This window comes from Felis catus, chromosome F1 (genome assembly GCF_018350175.1).
Source record: "Felis catus isolate Fca126 chromosome F1, F.catus_Fca126_mat1.0, whole genome shotgun sequence".
Taxonomy (NCBI): domain Eukaryota; kingdom Metazoa; phylum Chordata; class Mammalia; order Carnivora; family Felidae; genus Felis; species Felis catus.
Genome location: NC_058384.1, coordinates 47,551,651 through 47,568,929, shown reverse-complemented (window position 1 = coordinate 47,568,929; position 17,279 = coordinate 47,551,651). Strand labels below are relative to the sequence as shown.

The following is a 17,279-nucleotide window of genomic DNA, read 5'->3' as shown; positions in this document are numbered from 1 at the left end:
TCAGTGGAGGAAGGCTGCTCCAGAGGTTAATTCCAGAAACTCCTGTCTCACTCTTTGCTCAGGCAGAATGGGCTCTCATTAGCTTCAGAGAAAAGCCGTTAGACAATGAGACTCAGACAGGTAGGTGAAGGTTGGCCCACAGACACTGAAAGTGCCAGCGTAAGTTGTTACCCCTGTGGGACTTACTCTGCATTTACTATACTAACTGGTTTCTGAGATGGCATTCCTATGTTACCCATTCAAAGTATGAAACTTAAAGGTTTGTGTTTTAAAATACAAGTAAATGTAAAATGTGCATTTTGTTTCATAATATATTTAGAATTATAAAAATAATGTTAAAAATTACTTATAAGTTGAATAAAGTTAACTTTTTCCTTCAACATAAAAATTCTTTGAAAGGAAAAGAATGTCTTAGCCTGGTTTCCCTCGAAAGCAGAGGCTAAGACAAGTCTTGCCTGTAAGTAGTTTATTTAATTGCAGGATCCAGAGAGATGTGAAATAAGAAAGGAAAGCTAAAATAAAGGTAAGCTATCAAGTTGGCTATTGGTGTAGGTTGACTGGTGATTACCTTGCTGGGATTTTCTGAGGAATGAAATACCTTTCAAAACTGTCCATGCAGGACTAAGAAATGGAAGTCTTAATCCATCATTTCTATGGTCAATCGTAGTCACATAGGGACTAACTGTGTTCTCCCCAAGGTAGTACATGCCTGAGCCATGATCAGGTGCAGAAAAGTCCTGGGGCAAGAGCAAGGGGTAAGAAGTACAGGCTAGTGGGTCATTCTTAGGTTACATTTGAGGAAGTTGGTTTCTGGAAGCCTGAAGAGAAATGATTGCTGTAATAGTGGCTGAAATGAGGATGTGTGTGTGTGTGTGTGTGTGTGTGTGCACGCGCGCGCGCGCGCGCATGCATGTGTGAGTGGGCGTGGCTAAGAAGATGTGCAATGGTGCACATGAGGTACCAATACAGTGATGCTTCAGGAACATGAGACTAGGAGTTGGGGACGTTAAAGAGCATGCTCTAGGGTGTTGTGTGGAGTTATTGATACATCATCCCTTTGCCAAGATCCAGGACTCCTTTGCTGAATTCAGATGATTTCACATTGTCTAGTTTCTGTCAAAAAAAAAAGGAGGGGTTCAAATGCATTCTTTCCTTCACTTCACAAATACCTATTAATTTTATATTATTATATAAATTTAATTTGTTAGTCCTTCAAAGTTATTTATTAGAGTTGCAATAATTACGACTATTTGGATTTGTTAATAAAGATTCAAAATATAAAAATCATTTTTCTTTCAAAATATAAATTCTCATTAATATTATGAAAACATATAGGTATATGCTGTATAAAAGAGAACAGAAAATCTATTTATAAGTAGTCTTCAATTTGAGTCTTTCCCCATCATGCCCACATCTTTCACTATTTGTTGGTAGTGGAGTTCTGCTTTTTCACTATCCACATAAGGAGAGATGATGAAGAGATAGTCTACCCCGAGCTCTGCCAGCAGCTATGCTCCTTCCAATCACAGATTCAGAGGGAACTGGGAGAACAATTTATTAGAGTGAGTATTTAATGCGTGGTGTCATAAAGTAATCAATCCCACATCAGCTGCTATTGTCCATCTTAGTAATCTGTGAAATGGGCAGGCACAATACTGGACCCAGTGGAAATGAAAGGAAAGCCACTGATCAAAGAATGCCTTTTTTTTTCATTACAGAAATTCATAAAATGCACATAAATATACATTTAAATATTTGATTTAATAATTTGTTTTGTTGCTGTAAATACATTTTGTGTTTCATTACATCAAGCACAGACGTCTTTTTAAATCAAGATTCTAGAAAGCCTTTCAACTTGTGTGATTTGAAGAAAGATACTGGTACTGTTTTTTAGTCATTCCTGATAATTATTTCTATTGAGTTCTAGTGAAGACAATTAGAAAATATCCCCTTACTTGAGGCTGCTTCAAATCAGAAGGTATATAGGGCTTCCTCATCCGTAAAATAGGTATAATAATTGTGTCTTCGGTTTAATATACATAATGAGATTAGAGCAATACTTGGCACTTAGTAAGCTCTCAGCAAATGTTAGTTATTAATCTTATTATGTTTGTGTACTACAACCTGGGCTATTGAATACTTATCTAAATCTAGGTAGTAAAAACATCCTAACATTCCAAGAAAATAGCAAGCTACATAAAAATGTCATTAACAGCACAATAACTGTCTTTAAACCCAAAACTTTAAAATCAAGGATAATGTACAATTGAAAAAACTAATAGGGCAATTCTAGGACACAGCCTCAATAAATCCTCAGATATTCTCAATGTGTGTATTCCAAATGAAACCTATCAGGTACCAATTCCTTCATTTATTCAGCAGATCTTTAGTGAGTTCCTACGATGTGCCCACGCATTAGATGTAGAAGATTCATCAGTAATTAAGACAGATTCTCTGACGTCAGTGACCTTAAACTGTAATGAGAAAGACAAGACAATGAAAAAATAAGTAAACATAAAAACAAGGTAATTATGGACTGTAATAAGGATTTAAGAAAAACAGAGTGATGATATAGACAGTAGCAGTAAGAGGCCATTCTAGATGGAGATCAGGGAAGCCTTCTCTGAGGTGGTGACATCCATGCCAAACTTTAAGGATAACAACAAGCCAGTCAAGTGCAATGGTGGGGGCAGAGAGGAAGGACTGGAAGAATTTCAAGTAGAAAGACGAGCAACTGCAAAGGCTTAAAAGTAAGAAAAGGTTTGGTGTGTTCAAGCAATAGGAAGACCATGTACTTGGGCTATGGTGACTAAAGGTGAAAACTGGGTAGAGGGAGGTTGAAGAGGGGCACGAGCGCATGGTTAGGAATTTGGCTTTATTTGGGGAGAAATGGGATGCCATTGGAGGGTTTTAAGTGAGAGGTAACATAATCTAACTTATGTTTTAAAATATCTGGCTGTTTTAGGGAGCATGGGTAATTGGTGTTGTCAGAAGCGAGACGCAACAGAAAAGCAACTCAGAGACTCTGGAAGTGGTCCCAGGGAGAGATGGTGGTGTCTTGCAATATGGTGATAATACAAATGTAGAACAGTGAACTGACTTGAGATGTATTTTGGAGCTGGAACCAACAGGACTTGCAGACAGATTAGAAGGAATGGGGAAAGGAAAAATTCATTGATTCTGGCTTTAATGACTCAGTGGGTTGTGGTTCTGTCTCCTGAAATAGGAAAGAGTTGGAGGAAGAACTATGTTTTTGTGTTGTGAGAGGCCTAGTACATGTTCACGAGGAGTTTTCAAGTAGGCATGGTGAGGTCCAGATTTAGATCTAGGTGTACATTTGGAAGTTGTTACTGTAGATGGGATTTAAAGGTGTGGGACTAAATGTGACCATCAAAGGACGCTGCTGAAAAAAGAATTGTAATAAGTACATAAAAAATGAGCAAGGACTTGGCAACAAAAGTTTTTGGTGACTTAATAGATTGGAAAGTTTGCAGAGAGAATTGAAAATAAGGAAGCAGATATAGATGACTCATTCAAGGAGTTTTGCTGTGGAAAGAAGGAGAAAATGAAAGTGTTTGCTGGACTGGGGAGTATGTGTTCAAGGGAGTTTTTGTTTTTTTAAGATGGGAGATAGAAAAAATATTTGCATTCTGATGGAAATGATCCAGCAGAAATAGTGGATGGATAGCAGTGCATGAGGAGATTCCTAAAGCTACAAAATCCTTGAGAAGGTGAGAGTCTTGGAGCAAAAGCACGTGTGGAAACAATTGTTTTTTAATAGGCATAAAGACACTTTTGAAACTGAAAACAGGAAGCATGTGTAGAGTTGATGGTGGCACTATGATGGAATTCCGATCTGGTAGTTTCTATCTTTTTCAATGACTTTTAAGAAAGATCCTTATCTGAGAGGGTTTGAGAAGAGGTTTGCTGAGAAAATTAGGTAATTTTAGCAACAGGGGACATGCAGTTATTTGGGAAGGGTTGTAAAGTTGTTGGGAACAGATGACTGATCATTTTAGGTTTGTTATCATGAAGTTAAGGTGAAACCAATAAGCCAGCATATGATATTTGCTAGCACTAGCTAGCCACTGTGTGGCAGACAGACAAAAGGAAGAGAGCAAAAAAGAATTATTTCAGTTAAATACAATAAAGATATGACAAGGAATTTGAGAGAGTTTCCAGGATTATGATATAGTCATGGACCATGGGGTCTAACTTGAATGAGAAGGAAAGTGAAGACAGAAAAGATGTGATAAAGTAATGAGGCCATAGATGGAGATCACAGTGATGTGGAAGAATTGATGAAGTGGATGTTTTAGAGGGATTGACCTAGAAGAGAATGATCTGAGTTGACTGTTTTGAGTGGAGACTTTGGTGGTGATGCATTTACAGACAAATGCAAGGTCTCTGTTGTAACAGTAGGAGTGGATGGCTAAGGTGGAAGACAGGCAGATGAAAGTGAGATCAAAGACCTGGTAAATAAACCAGAGTTTTTGATGAGTCACCCACATGGCTGCTGAAATTCCAAGGAATGATGAATGGTGTAGGGATGGAAGGAATGTAGGTAGTCAAATAAAAAATGTCTTCAATAAATGAGAGGTCCATATAAGTAGGACCATAGAGGAGAGAAACAAGAAGGTAGGTGGCATAGCATGATGGCATAGCTTCAAAGGAACTGTGGTCTTTAAAAGCTTTTGGAGAAATACATGGTTTAGAAGTAGCAATATGGATCAAAAAGGACACACAGGTGTTTAGGCTTCTTTCCTGTTCCTGAGACAACTACAGGGAACAATTTCAAATTAGCATATGGGCAAAGGGGCATTCAGAGAAGAGTGTGAGTGAGTTTGTTATAGATCCAGAGTTTCAGAAGGCACTGTGGGTGGGTGAGAAAGGGAGAGAAAGGGGTTAGGAGATGTAAGATACACTGTCCGTCTTGTGGACACCGGATGTCTTGGGTTTTAGATAGTGATGGTTCTCTTATGAGACCCTACTGTGGTGATGGACAACACAAATGTGTCATTGGCCCAACTGTTAGACCTTGATATACCTACAAAGAAAATTTATGTAAAAACCATGCTGTGACACAGAAGACTTTCATACACGTTTGAAAAGTTTGAACTACTACTTGTACTTGTGTGTATCATGAAGTGTTTGAATGGTAAAGTCTTAGGTTATGGTACTTAAGGAATCTCATAGGACTCCTGCTTCTCTCCTGTAGGAGATCAATTTTTAGGTTGAAGTCAACTTGGAAATTTCTCTTCTCACCAAGGGAAGTTGGGTTGAAGCTTAGAGAATGAAATTTTCAAGTTAGAATAGAAAGCACATTTCTAGCAGCTGCTTATAAACTTTTTTTTAAGATTCCATTGTAGAGGGCAAAATATCTCCTTAGAAAACAAGTGGGAGACAACTCTGTTATACTGAGTCTGAATTCTGAGTTTTTGTTGACATAGAGCCTGTATAAGCACTCTCATACAAGAAATTGGCCACATAACTTGCATGGGGAAAGAACAGCATGGGGTCAGGAAACAAAATGGACAACAAGAGAAAGAAGCAAGAGAGGTAAGAGGTTGGGGGCTTCATAAATTCTTAGTGAGGGAGTTTAATATTAGAATCTCATTGTTTATTTACAGGTTTTTTTTTTTGCAATTATGCTAATGCATGTACAATAACCTTTTAAATTTTGATTTCATAATGTTGGGTTCAGTTAATCTCAACCACTTTTTGCTTTTCTTTCCCCCCTAGAGACTCAAGATAAAGAATATCTCCCGATACTGTTAAATATAGATATCTGGACTGAATTGAACTTACATGACAATTGCAGTCAAGATTCTGGAACTCAGAATGGGCAAACCAGGTAAGCCGTGCCAATTTTAGAATGTTGTTTTAATAAGGCTTATTCCTGTCTGGGTCGGCTGCATTTTACATATGCAATCTACTCAGGCTGTGAGTATGAAGAGTTATTGCCATGACAACCAGGACTGACTGACTTGTCTTTCAGAAATGGTAACAATTCAGCATGTTTGTAGATGATACCTGTGGTTCTCAAAGACTTTCTGGAAGGTCAAACAGTTTTGACAATGGTTCTCAGTGATGTAGAAAGACCACTCATAAGGAAAAATGTGAGTTAAGTTCAAGCCATGCCTCTCCATGAGCCAAATGTGGAACTTCAGGCAAATCTATAGAGGCTTCAGTTTCTTCACCCATTTAATAGGAAGTTGGAGGCTAGATTATATAGTCTTTAAGGTTGTTTATAGTTCTAAGTTTCTCTCATCCCCTAGATTTACCTATTGTGAGAATATGGAGCTAGATAATTTATCTACTTACTCTGTAATCAAGTCATCATTTCTAAATATTTTGTGAACTCTTTTTTTGTCTTACCTTCAGAACCGACAACCTTCTCTCTGGATTTTGATTTAAAAAAGAACAAATTAAAACTCTTGGGGGTTAAAAATAATCCATGAAGAAGACAATTCTAAAATTTTTTTGAGCAATTGCAGCTTTATTGGTCAGAAAGGATAATTTTTTTTCAAAGTAATAGACTTGAATGGGTCAACTAATTTGATATAAATGTTTATACTGGAATTATTTTAAACATCAAAGCATGTACTTCAACCAGAAATTGATTATTTTGATTATTGTCCACAACAGAAATATGAAGTAACCCTGCGTTGGGAATTTATTCTTTGTTTTTCCTGGTTGTGTGTAGTGGCTGGCAATCCATTTTAGCTATCAATTATATAGCAGCTATCTAACTCCTGAGTTTTATGTAATATAAAGCAATATTTCATAATGAATAGTTTTGTCTGTTTGCATTCAAGTGCCCTATCTTTTCATTATTTGCAAAGCTAGCTGTGACAGTGAGGGAATTTAGTTTCAATAGTCAGATGTCCTCTTCATTCCAAAAAATAGATTGATCCACCTTGATGTTTTTTTTTTCTTCTTCTTCTTCTTCTTTTTTTTTTTTTTTAACGTTTATTCACTTTTTGAGAGACAGAGACAGAGTGTGACGAGGGCAGGAGCAGAGAGAGAGGGAGACACAGAATCCAAAGCAGGCTCCAGGCTCCAAGCTGTCCGCACAGAGCCCAACTTGGGGCTCAAATTCACGAACGTGAGATCATGACCTGAGCCGAAGTCAGACGCTTAACCGACTTAGCCACCCAGGAGCCCCAACCTTTGATGTTTTCTTGCTCAAAGGACTTTCAGAGAACTTTTCCATAACACTTAGTCATTGACCTTTTTACAATCCCTCCTCCCCTGGCTTCTAATCAGGCTTCTTGGGTAATTGGAATTATCCTTTTCTTGGAGTGAGGGCACATACTACCAACTTATTTGTTGCTTAATATGGAGACTCAAATATGAACTTGCTTCTTTTGGTCCATATTTCTAGTGTGCCTTTGGCAGATTGGGTTGACTCAGGTTTGTCTTCTTCCTTTTGTCCTTCTTATCTGTTTCTTTCATCTTAATTTCCTATTTTTCTCTCTCTATTCCCTGCTGTTTCCTTAATCTAATACCTTTTATCAGGTCTTCCATTATTTCCTTTCCCATTCCCTTAAATATTCCTGGACTTTCATCTGAATTTATGTGCTTGCCTTTATTCCCATTTTACTTACAAGCTCACACCTTCATAATCACGGCAGGTTTCGTAGGCATGAGACCTGTGCGGTTTATATGGGTCCCACACTGAGAGGGCCTCATGCTTGGTGTAATGCTCTGCTGTTACCATCTTGAAATTTTTAATAAGCTTTGAACAAGGACCTCTGCCCGTTCTTTTTGTAATGGGCCCTACATATTATATAGCTGTTGCTTATTATAGCGATTTTTTTTCCCTTTCTGGTTGGGTAAGTGGTTTTGTTTTAGTTCATCATATTTTTTTATTTATTGCCTTCCTGTGGTACATCATTTTGACTGCTATTTTAATATAGCCATATTTAGCTCTGTTTATTTCTCACATCCGTCAGGAACATTTAGCATTATATAAAAATAGTATATGGTCAACTTTTGATTGGCCACCCTGACTAAAGGAGAAGGGAATGAGAGAATCAATGAAGATTACAATTCATATAGGGAGTAATCATTTTGGAGAACATTGTGTGGTTTTTCACCTTTCAGGGCCGTACCTTTTAATTCATGTTTGCTCAGGTTAATTGTTTTGAACTCCCTGAATACATGGTAATTGGTGGTTGGGGAGCCTGCTGAGTGGCATAGGCTAGCTAACCTGAGGTTAAATATCTCCTAATAAAGGAAATTGATTGCTCTTGTATTTTTTTGTTTTTAGACAGGAAAAATGAATTGGTTTTTGGTTTTTACAAGTTTACTTGAAGGGGTTAGTAGGAAGTAAAGGATTTTTTAATAATATTCCAACACCTTTTTTGGTTTTGACAAACCAAAAGGCCAAGTCTTATCTTTTTACCTGGTGGCAGAATGACTCACTTTACTCTGTGATACTGTCTGCCCAGAAGCATTGAAATAGTAATGAAGTCTGACATACCCCAGGTTAGCCTAGCTGTTTAGATGTTACTTATCTTGGTTTGCTTGCTTTTTTTTTTTAACTTTATTTATTTATTTTGAGAGAGAGAGAGAGAGCATGAGCAGGGGTGAGCAGAGAGAGAGAGAGAGAGAGAGAGAGAGAGAGAGAATTGGCACAGAGCCCAACATGGGGCTCAATCTCACAAATCATGAGATCTTGACCTGAGCCGAAATCAAGAGTCCGACACTTAACCAACTGAGTCACTCAGGCTTCGTGTTTGTCTTTTTCTTTCTTTCTTTTTTTCTTTCTTTCTTTCTTTCTTTCTTTCTTTCTTTCTTTCTTTCTTTCTTCCTTCCTTCCTTCCTTCCTTCCTTCCTTCCTTCCTTCCTTCCTTCTTCTCAACACCCCTTCTCAAAATCCTTATTAGGTGCCAATCACTGTTTTTACCACTTTAAAAATGCAAACTCATTTAATCCTAGAAATTAGGTACTATTAACTATCCCCTTCCTATAGTTGGAGAAGCAGATGCACAAATTAAGTTATATAACTTTCCCAAAGACACAGTTATGCACTAATGTGAGAATTTGAACCCAGGCAATCCATCTAGGTCTCAGTGCCATGCTGCTGCATGACCTGTTTAATTTTATCCATTCAGACCCTGAGAGTTGGAAACCTGGGCGATTGATGAAATAAAATCTTATTGTAGTAAAGGACTTCCTAAAAGTCTCTTATTTCTTTAACTTTTCTTCAGATGGCAATATCTACTAACAAGTAAGTGAATGTGTAAAAAAACCCAGGCAGACCTAAATATTAAAAGTGCTTATGACTCTAAAGTAGATATGTCTGAGATGCCATTCTGGATCCTACTGAGATGAATACTTGACAGTATATTCCTGGGAACTAACATTACAGAGATGCTTCACTAACTGTCACAATCCCTTTTGGAAACTTGTGATCACAGCTGGTGACATTGCTGACATCTTTTATCTGTTGCCATACTTTTTCTTTTGGCTAGACATTACAGAGTGCGGAGTTAGATGGCCAATCAATGTGCTGCATCAGAATCGATAGATCTCAGTAAGCATTCCATTAGGCCCAGGAGCCTTTCCATTTCTCAGTCCTGTCTAGGTTTTGCACACTCTTTCGTGAAAAAAGAGAGTTTGGGGATTATTTTCTCTACCTGTAGCTTCTCATGGACAAATGCATCCCCTATTATTGTAGAAATCTAGTCAATAAAGCTGTCAGAATTTTAAAAATATTGACAGTAGAGCCAAGTTCAGTGTACTTAACCTCTGTAGTAAGTTCTGGGAGTGAAATATAAGAGAGGGAAATGATATTTATAGGAAAGTGCCTGAAGTTTAAAAATAAGCTAAAAATGTTAGATGATAGAAAAGAATCCCTGGCTTGAAGTTGGAGAGTTTGCTTTTTGGCTTGGTTCTGTCACTAAGAATCCTGGGCAGTTAATGAAATCCCTGCAAAGTGAGAGGACTTAATCTGATAATTTTTTACTGTCCATACCAGCTCCAAATACTAAATTTTTCTGACTTCAAAGAATTTTATTCCCACAAATCCATTTCACTCCTAGGTGGATAGGCACCTATGGAATTTATGTGAGAAATGGCATATGGCTATTGTTATTATGGTCTCTATTCTTTTGTATGCACCTAAATATCTCTTCCTTCTACTTGCCTTCTCACAGTCGGCCCACCTCCCTGCTGATAGCAAGTCAGAACCCATATGATAGCTTTGCCTCTATTTCAGAACTTAAGAAAATTTTCTCTGACCTTTTTCTTTGGGCAGATGGGGCTAGAGTGGTTAGCTTTACCTTCTACACATCTTAATTTCTCTCTTAGAATCCTGGAAATCATGCCCACCTTCAATAACACTTTCAGGGGCGCTGGGGTGGTTCAGTCAGTTGAGTCTCCAACTCTTGGTTTTGTCTCAGGTCATGATCTCACAGTTTGTGGGTTCGAGCCCCGCATTTGGGATTCTGTCTCCCTCTCTTTCTGCCCCACTCCTGCTCACTTTCTTTCTCTCTCAAGATAAATAAATAAACATTAAAAAAATTAACACTTTCATATGAGTTAGGTTAATGCTAGCAGCTGTAACAGATAAATGTCAAGCCTCAGGTGGCTTTACACAATTTGGGTATTCTTGACCAACTGGTGGCTTTCTTTCAAGTAGCTTCCTCTTATCCTGTGGCTTCACCATATTCCATACAGATCTTTCGGGATCAACATTACGCTGCAACAGGACAAAGGAAGGGGAAACATGGATTGTAATTAATGGGAAGTTTTTATTAATGTAACCAGGAAATAATGTCCATTGATTTTGTTCATATTCCATTGGCTATGTCCAAAGTGGGAAATGTGGTCTATCTAGTTCTCTGCCTAGGAAGAAGAGGGAACTGGTTTGATATGCATCTGGTCCAGTGGTTCTCAAATTTTAGTATACATCACCTGGAAGGAGTGTAAAAACCAAGTCTGTTGGACCCCACTCCCCGAGTTTCTCATTCAGGTCTGGAATGGGCCTACGAATGTGCATTTCTAATAAGTTCCCAGGAGATGCTGATGCTGCTGATTCAGGGGCAATGCTTTGGAATCCACTGAACTAATGTATGTTTGCTACACTTATTAACACATAACATAAGAATTATATTTCTTGAGAACTTGCAATCTTTCTTGGAGGGAGAGGAGAGAAAGGTTAGTTGACAGAGAGCCAGAAACTTGGCTTGTAACGAAGTGAGGCTCCGGAGTACAGGTGACCTGAATTCTGGTTTTGACTCTACTTAGCTGTGTGACCCTTGCAAGTAACTTCATCTTTCTTAACCTTAGTTTCCTGTGTATGAAATGGGAATATAATAATATCAATTCTGCTTAAAACAAGGCACTGTTGAAATCAACTGAGAGAAATAATGGGGTAAAACAATGATCTTAAAAGCGGATTTCTGAAATCGCCTTTGGGTAAGAATCGTCTTTTGTAAGGAAGATATCTTGACAATTTCCTCGGGGGTGGAAGTGCAAGGTCTGAAAGGAGAAAAAAAGAAGTAAAACTGCTCTGAAAGAGAAATGGCTGGGAGTTTGGAACAAGTGAGCACCACAGAGAAGGGAGGGAACGAAGCAGAAGGGGCAGTGGTTTTCCCAAGCACCTTTTTGAACAGGGATAGCTACTGTTCAATTTTCAGTTGTTTGTGTTTCTGGCCGTAAACTTCTCTGTCTCCCTAAACTTTCAGGAAAATTGTAGCTGTTTTGTGGGTGGAAATCAGTGAAGAGAAGATGAGTTCTGTGTCTGCTCGGTTCAGAGCAGAGACAAGAGGATGCCTAAGGTATAGGGGCAAGGCATGAAAGCCAAGAATGTGGAGGCAGGAGCTCCACGCTGGAGTCTGTCACGGACACCTAAGCCCCTGAAAACGTGGAAATGGCTCTATCTACAAAGTTTCATGAAGTTAGCATCTCAGACATTTGTGTAGGAAGGGCCTGGCATGAATGCTACAAATATATGATTAATTATTCTTGGACATGCCAAAGGACATCTCTAATGATGACACTTAGAGTGGTATTGCTTACATTTTCAAGTATCTTCTTATTCATTCATATATTATTTACATTATTATGCTCTTCATTATACTTTCATCGGGCTTTTAAATTTTAAGTTTAGGTATGGATGAATTTTCTAAAAACTACAAAATTACCCAAATAGAAAAGATCGAATTTCAAGGTTAGGAAGTTCTTCTAATAATAATTTATGGCCCAAGTACAATGTGATGAAGTAAGGTATTGTGCATGTAGGTATCAACCTTGAGACTACTTTTGCCGAGTGTTGGATCAAAAATGGGGAAAAGCATTCCTAGCTTTAGTTAGAATTGCTCTTAGAATGTATTAATTATTATTTCTAAAAAATGGTATATTGTACAGGCACCTGGGTGACCCAGTTGGTTCAGAGTAGGACTTCTGCTCGGGTCACGGTCTCACGGTTCGTGAATTCGAGCCCCATGTTGGGCTCTGTGCTGATAGCTCGGAGCCTGGAGCCTGCTTCGGATTCCGTGTCTCCCTCACTCTTTCTGCCTCTCCAGCGCTCACACTCTGTCTTATCTGTCTGTCTCTCTCAAAAATAAATAAACATTAAAAAATTTTAAAATAAAAGAATGGTGCATTGTATATATTTCTCAGTGTAATGGCTTAATTTGGAGAGCTTCCATCTCATGTAAGATTTTTCATTTCCTTCTGAAATTATAAGAGCCTCTCCCTTAGTTTCTAAGACCATTATAACACCCATAATGGTATAATTTATGAAAGGGTGTATATTTTGCATTTTCACCTTTGAGAGTTATTTTTCCCCAAGCTTCTCCTTTTTGGAGTGTTTGCAAAGCTCTGCAAATGACAAGCGCATCCACAATGCAAAGAATAATCTTTCTGTTGGGCTGTTCCTGGGGTAGTGATTAGCAGTATCTTCACTGAATATTTAGCTTCTTCAAAATTGCTTATCTGTGCTGGGGATCAGTGAAGGATCTGGGTGAGCTGTCACTACTTTACATAATTAAGTTTTTCTCACTGAAAAAAGAAAGTAACAAAATATGGAGTGAAAGAAGCCTAAGGTTGGGCTTTTAAAACATTTTCCTTTATGTTTGTTCCCGATTTAAAATAACCCGAAACAAAAGCAAAATAGTTGAGACTGAGGAGGAATTTTATGCAGATCAGTGAGGCTGACAGCTCACATTTTCTTGCAAAACCCTCAAGAATTTTCCTACGCAGACCCCTCTGCAGTCAGTGATAAACAGTAAATGCCATAAAGAAGACTATTTCCCATTGTTCAGTACTGACTGGTTTGGTGTGTGGGTGAGGGGAAGGACCGGGTAGAGGGACTTCCATTGCAGGGAAGCTGAAGTCAGACAGAGACAGCAACTCAAATGTACTGAAATGATAGATAATTCAAGCTTCTCATATCACTTTAAATTAATACAAAATCATAGCACAGGATTTCTGCTTAATCTCATTTTTACTATGCAGAAAATAAGCGCCAGAATTAGAATGAAATATACTCTTAATGCTTAGATGGGATGTCCAGTCACTGAGAATGTGTGGATGAACACTGACTTTGCTTGCTTAGCTGTGCATAATCCCTATTTGCCTCTCATTGGAGTGGGCTAGTGGGCCCAATGGGATCCCCTCCCCGGTATTTATTGAGCTCACTAATGTCTGGGGGGTGTCTTTCTCTGGTTACTGTAATAGGGAAAATTGCATTTGCTTATCTATCACAAATGAAAATCACCTGGGGAATAGAAAGAGTATTTTCAATTCTGCTACCATTATTTCAGAAGCAATCAAATGCAGAGGGATGAAAGTCAAACATAGAGAAAAACACTGATAGATTGGGCAATCTGCATGGCTCTCTGGGACCATCATTATTTCAGTGTTCAAGAGGAAAATGCACATTTGAAAGATGGTAAATTCCATCGTATGCAATCAATCATTCATCTCCTATAGCAAAAATAATTGTGGAGGAGATAATAGTTCAGAATTTAACTATGGAGCCACCCCTGCTTCTTTGTTTGTTTGCTTGTTTGTTTCAAAAGATACCAAATGTTCTCTAACATTATGTGGACATTCCTGTCCCATTAGAATACGGCTCCTAGATGATTTTCAAATATTGGTATTCAGTCCCAATCACCTGCGAATGATGAGGTCAAAGTAAATCCCGCAGCCACAAAGAGCAAGATGCTTGACATTGCCTTTCTTCTAGGACATTTTGCCCTCTTATTCCAGACTTTAAAAATAGGTTATCTGTCTGCATTTTGTGCACTTTTTCTACCTTTATAATCTGAAGGTGATTTTATTAATACAGTAAATCTTGGTTGACTGATACTTTAGGAAGATGCTTTTTCTGGGTAAACTAAAAGCCTGACATGGCTCTTCCTGATGTTCTTAAATATTTTATTAGCAATGTCTCTCCACCCCCTTCCTATTCATAGTCTCCTTCAGTTTAATGATATAAAGCAGGTGGTAGGGTTGTCAAAACTAGGTTTCCATTAGAAACAATCTCTGAGAATGTGGTGTGTTTTCTTCCTTATTTTTCTCATTATTAGGTGTCTCAGACTCAAAAGGCTTATATGGCAGTTTAGTGAAATATACATCCTGCTTGAAACCAATGTTCTGAGAGTTTTCAAGCCATGAAAATCAGATATCATAGATTTTACGTTTTTTTTTAACCATTCAGAATGTGGATTCTGGGTTTCTTTTTCTTCCCAATACTAACAAAAAGCCCAATTTGCAACACCACCTCCCTCTCTTCCCCTTCTGGTACTGGATGGAACAGCATAAGTAAGGAAAGAACTTTGTTGTGATGTTGAGGCAAATTTACCCATCAGTCTTGATGTTTGGAGAAAAGCTATTTAGTTACTGACAACTTTTTAAATTATTGGTGGGTCAGAAATTTTATCATTCTTAACTTTCTTTGTAACCCTTTATCCCAAATAAATTGAGGTGGGATATTCAAATTATTATTTAGTAGAGGAAACTAGAAATAGCTTTTCCTGCTTTTAGCTTTTTTTGCAGGAGAGAATTAAAGAAAAGAAGGAGAAAGAAAGGTAGGAAGGTATAATGGGGATATGATACTTCAGGATCCCCTGCCTTGGAATGGGACAGAGAGTTAATAGGAGTGAGGAGAGGCCTATTCACTGCTTTATCTAAGGTGACCTGAAAGTTCCCATTCCCCCTCTTTCAAACCTTTTATTGACTATAATTATGTACAGAAAAGGGCACATGTTGTTTAAGTACGTAGCCGGATGCATTTTCACAAATGATCACACCACGTAATCAACACCCAGAACAAAAAACAGACTTAACAGCTCCAGAACCACTCCTCATATATTCTTCCTGTTACCACCCCTCACTCCCAAGGGTTACTACCACTCTAACTTCTAACAGCACAGGTTTGCTTTGCTTGATTTTGGTTATTTAATATAAACGGAATAATACCCCATGTACTCTTTAGTCTGGCTTCTTTTACTCAGTATTGTGTCTGTGAGATTCATCCACGTTGTTGCACAGAGCTTTAGCTCACTCATTCACCTGCTACCTTTTAAGTATCTTAATTTGATACTATACTTGTGAATAGCCATTTTCTCAGAGAGAGGAGTGTGGTTAATTAAGAGCACGGAATCTGAAACTAGGATGTTTGTGATAAAAACCCAGTTCTTCTATTTATTAGACATATCATCTCAGGTAAGTTACTCAAGCATTCATTACCTTAATACCCTTATTTGTAAAATGGGGATAATAATACTATCTTCCTTATGGGGTGAGTCCTTAATGAGGTAGATATTAACTTGCAGTAAAATATTTACAGTATTTATCAGAGTGCCTAGCAAAAGGAGACAGCATTTGTAGGTCTAGGCTATGGCTAGTTCTCCAACTCACCCTTCATTTTCCTCCTTCTGTGTTGCTTCAATTCTCCACGCACAGAGTGGGGGAATAACATACGCTAACTGACCAAAAGTAGAAAAGAAGTGACTTTGATAGAAATAAAAGACATTCTTGATATCATTTACCCTTTGATCCCACTCCATAATTTTTAATTTTTTTTTTAAGTTTATTTATATTGAGAGAGAGAGAGAGAAAGAGAAAGGGGCAGAGAGAGAAAGGGAGAAAGAAAATCCCAAGCAGGCTCTGCACTGTCAGTGTGGAGCCCAACACAGGGCTTGAACTCACGAACTGTGAGATCATGACCTGAGCTGAAATCAAGAGTCAGATACTTAACCGACTGAGCCACCCAGGTGCCTCTCCATTAATTTTAGACCTAAGTACCTACATTTAGTTTTCGAAGGTTTATTGTTTAATTAAAAACTCTAATTACTCACTGGAAATCTAATAAATAATAACATTGAGTGTACAGTGATGAAAATTTAATTTGCTACAAAAACTTTTCTAATAAAATGATAGAGAGGTATTAGCTATAAGAAACTTCATAATGTTATGCTTTAATTTACTTCTCTGGCCCATTACTTACAGTTAGCATGAATAACCTAATACTGCCTTTGCAGTATTTGTGATTTGGAGTCTTTTATGGGAGGGTGGTGGTGGGGAAAAGATGGTACCACAATCTGAATGATTGGAAGTAACAAAAAAATTTTCCATCTTCATTTCTCTACCCTACTTACCTTCCTCTCCTTCTATTTCCACTTCCTTATGCCCACGTCCAGGAAGAGCTGGGAACAATGGTGCAGTATCATTTAGTGTAAAAAAATACATTAATAAATGCTAAATTATTTATTTCTTCTTCTTTTCTCTCTCTCAGTATTTCCTCTACTAGCATCAGACTCAAGAGAGAGAGTCTCATGGACTTGAAAAAGTGTGAAGGCAAGTGTAATGCTTTTTCTAAGAAAGACTTTAGAATGTGTATAGATATTTTATTATTTAAATTGGACATCAAATTTCCTCAGTATATTGCTTGTGTTTTGTTATTCCTAGCAACTTGGGTCTGCAAAAAAACAATGTTCTAAATGCCATTAGGTATTCCATTTTCCTAAGAAAGTAGTTCAAGAAAGTTAGACAAAAATTACATTGTTCTGTTTATTGCCTTAATCTAAAAATTCTTTGTATTTCCCACTTCATTGATATATAGTGTGTGAACCCAGGATTTCTAGAAGATATAGGACACAGATATTATAAAGTTTTAAGGGTAACTATCTTACAGAAAAAATCTTGACCTGGTTCTAAAATCTGAAATTACAGTGTTTCAATATTATAGTTTACCTTGAAATACAAATCACTGAGCATTTGGGTCACAGTAAATAAGTAACTATGTTGGTCTCATG

General features: G+C 37.7%; 1 long non-coding RNA gene across 6 annotated transcripts in view; it reads left to right on the top strand.

Annotated features, from left to right (window-relative positions):
• Positions 1-16,826, top strand: part of LOC123382920 — a 169,007-nt gene extending 152,181 nt beyond the window's left edge. For all 6 annotated transcript variants that reach the window (XR_006592091.1, XR_006592093.1, XR_006592090.1 and 3 more), the window contains 2 exons: positions 5,743-5,854; positions 16,760-16,826. This is a non-coding gene — a long non-coding RNA (uncharacterized LOC123382920). The remainder of the gene's footprint in view (positions 1-5,742; positions 5,855-16,759) is intronic.
• The last annotated feature ends 453 nt before the right edge of the window (positions 16,827-17,279 follow it).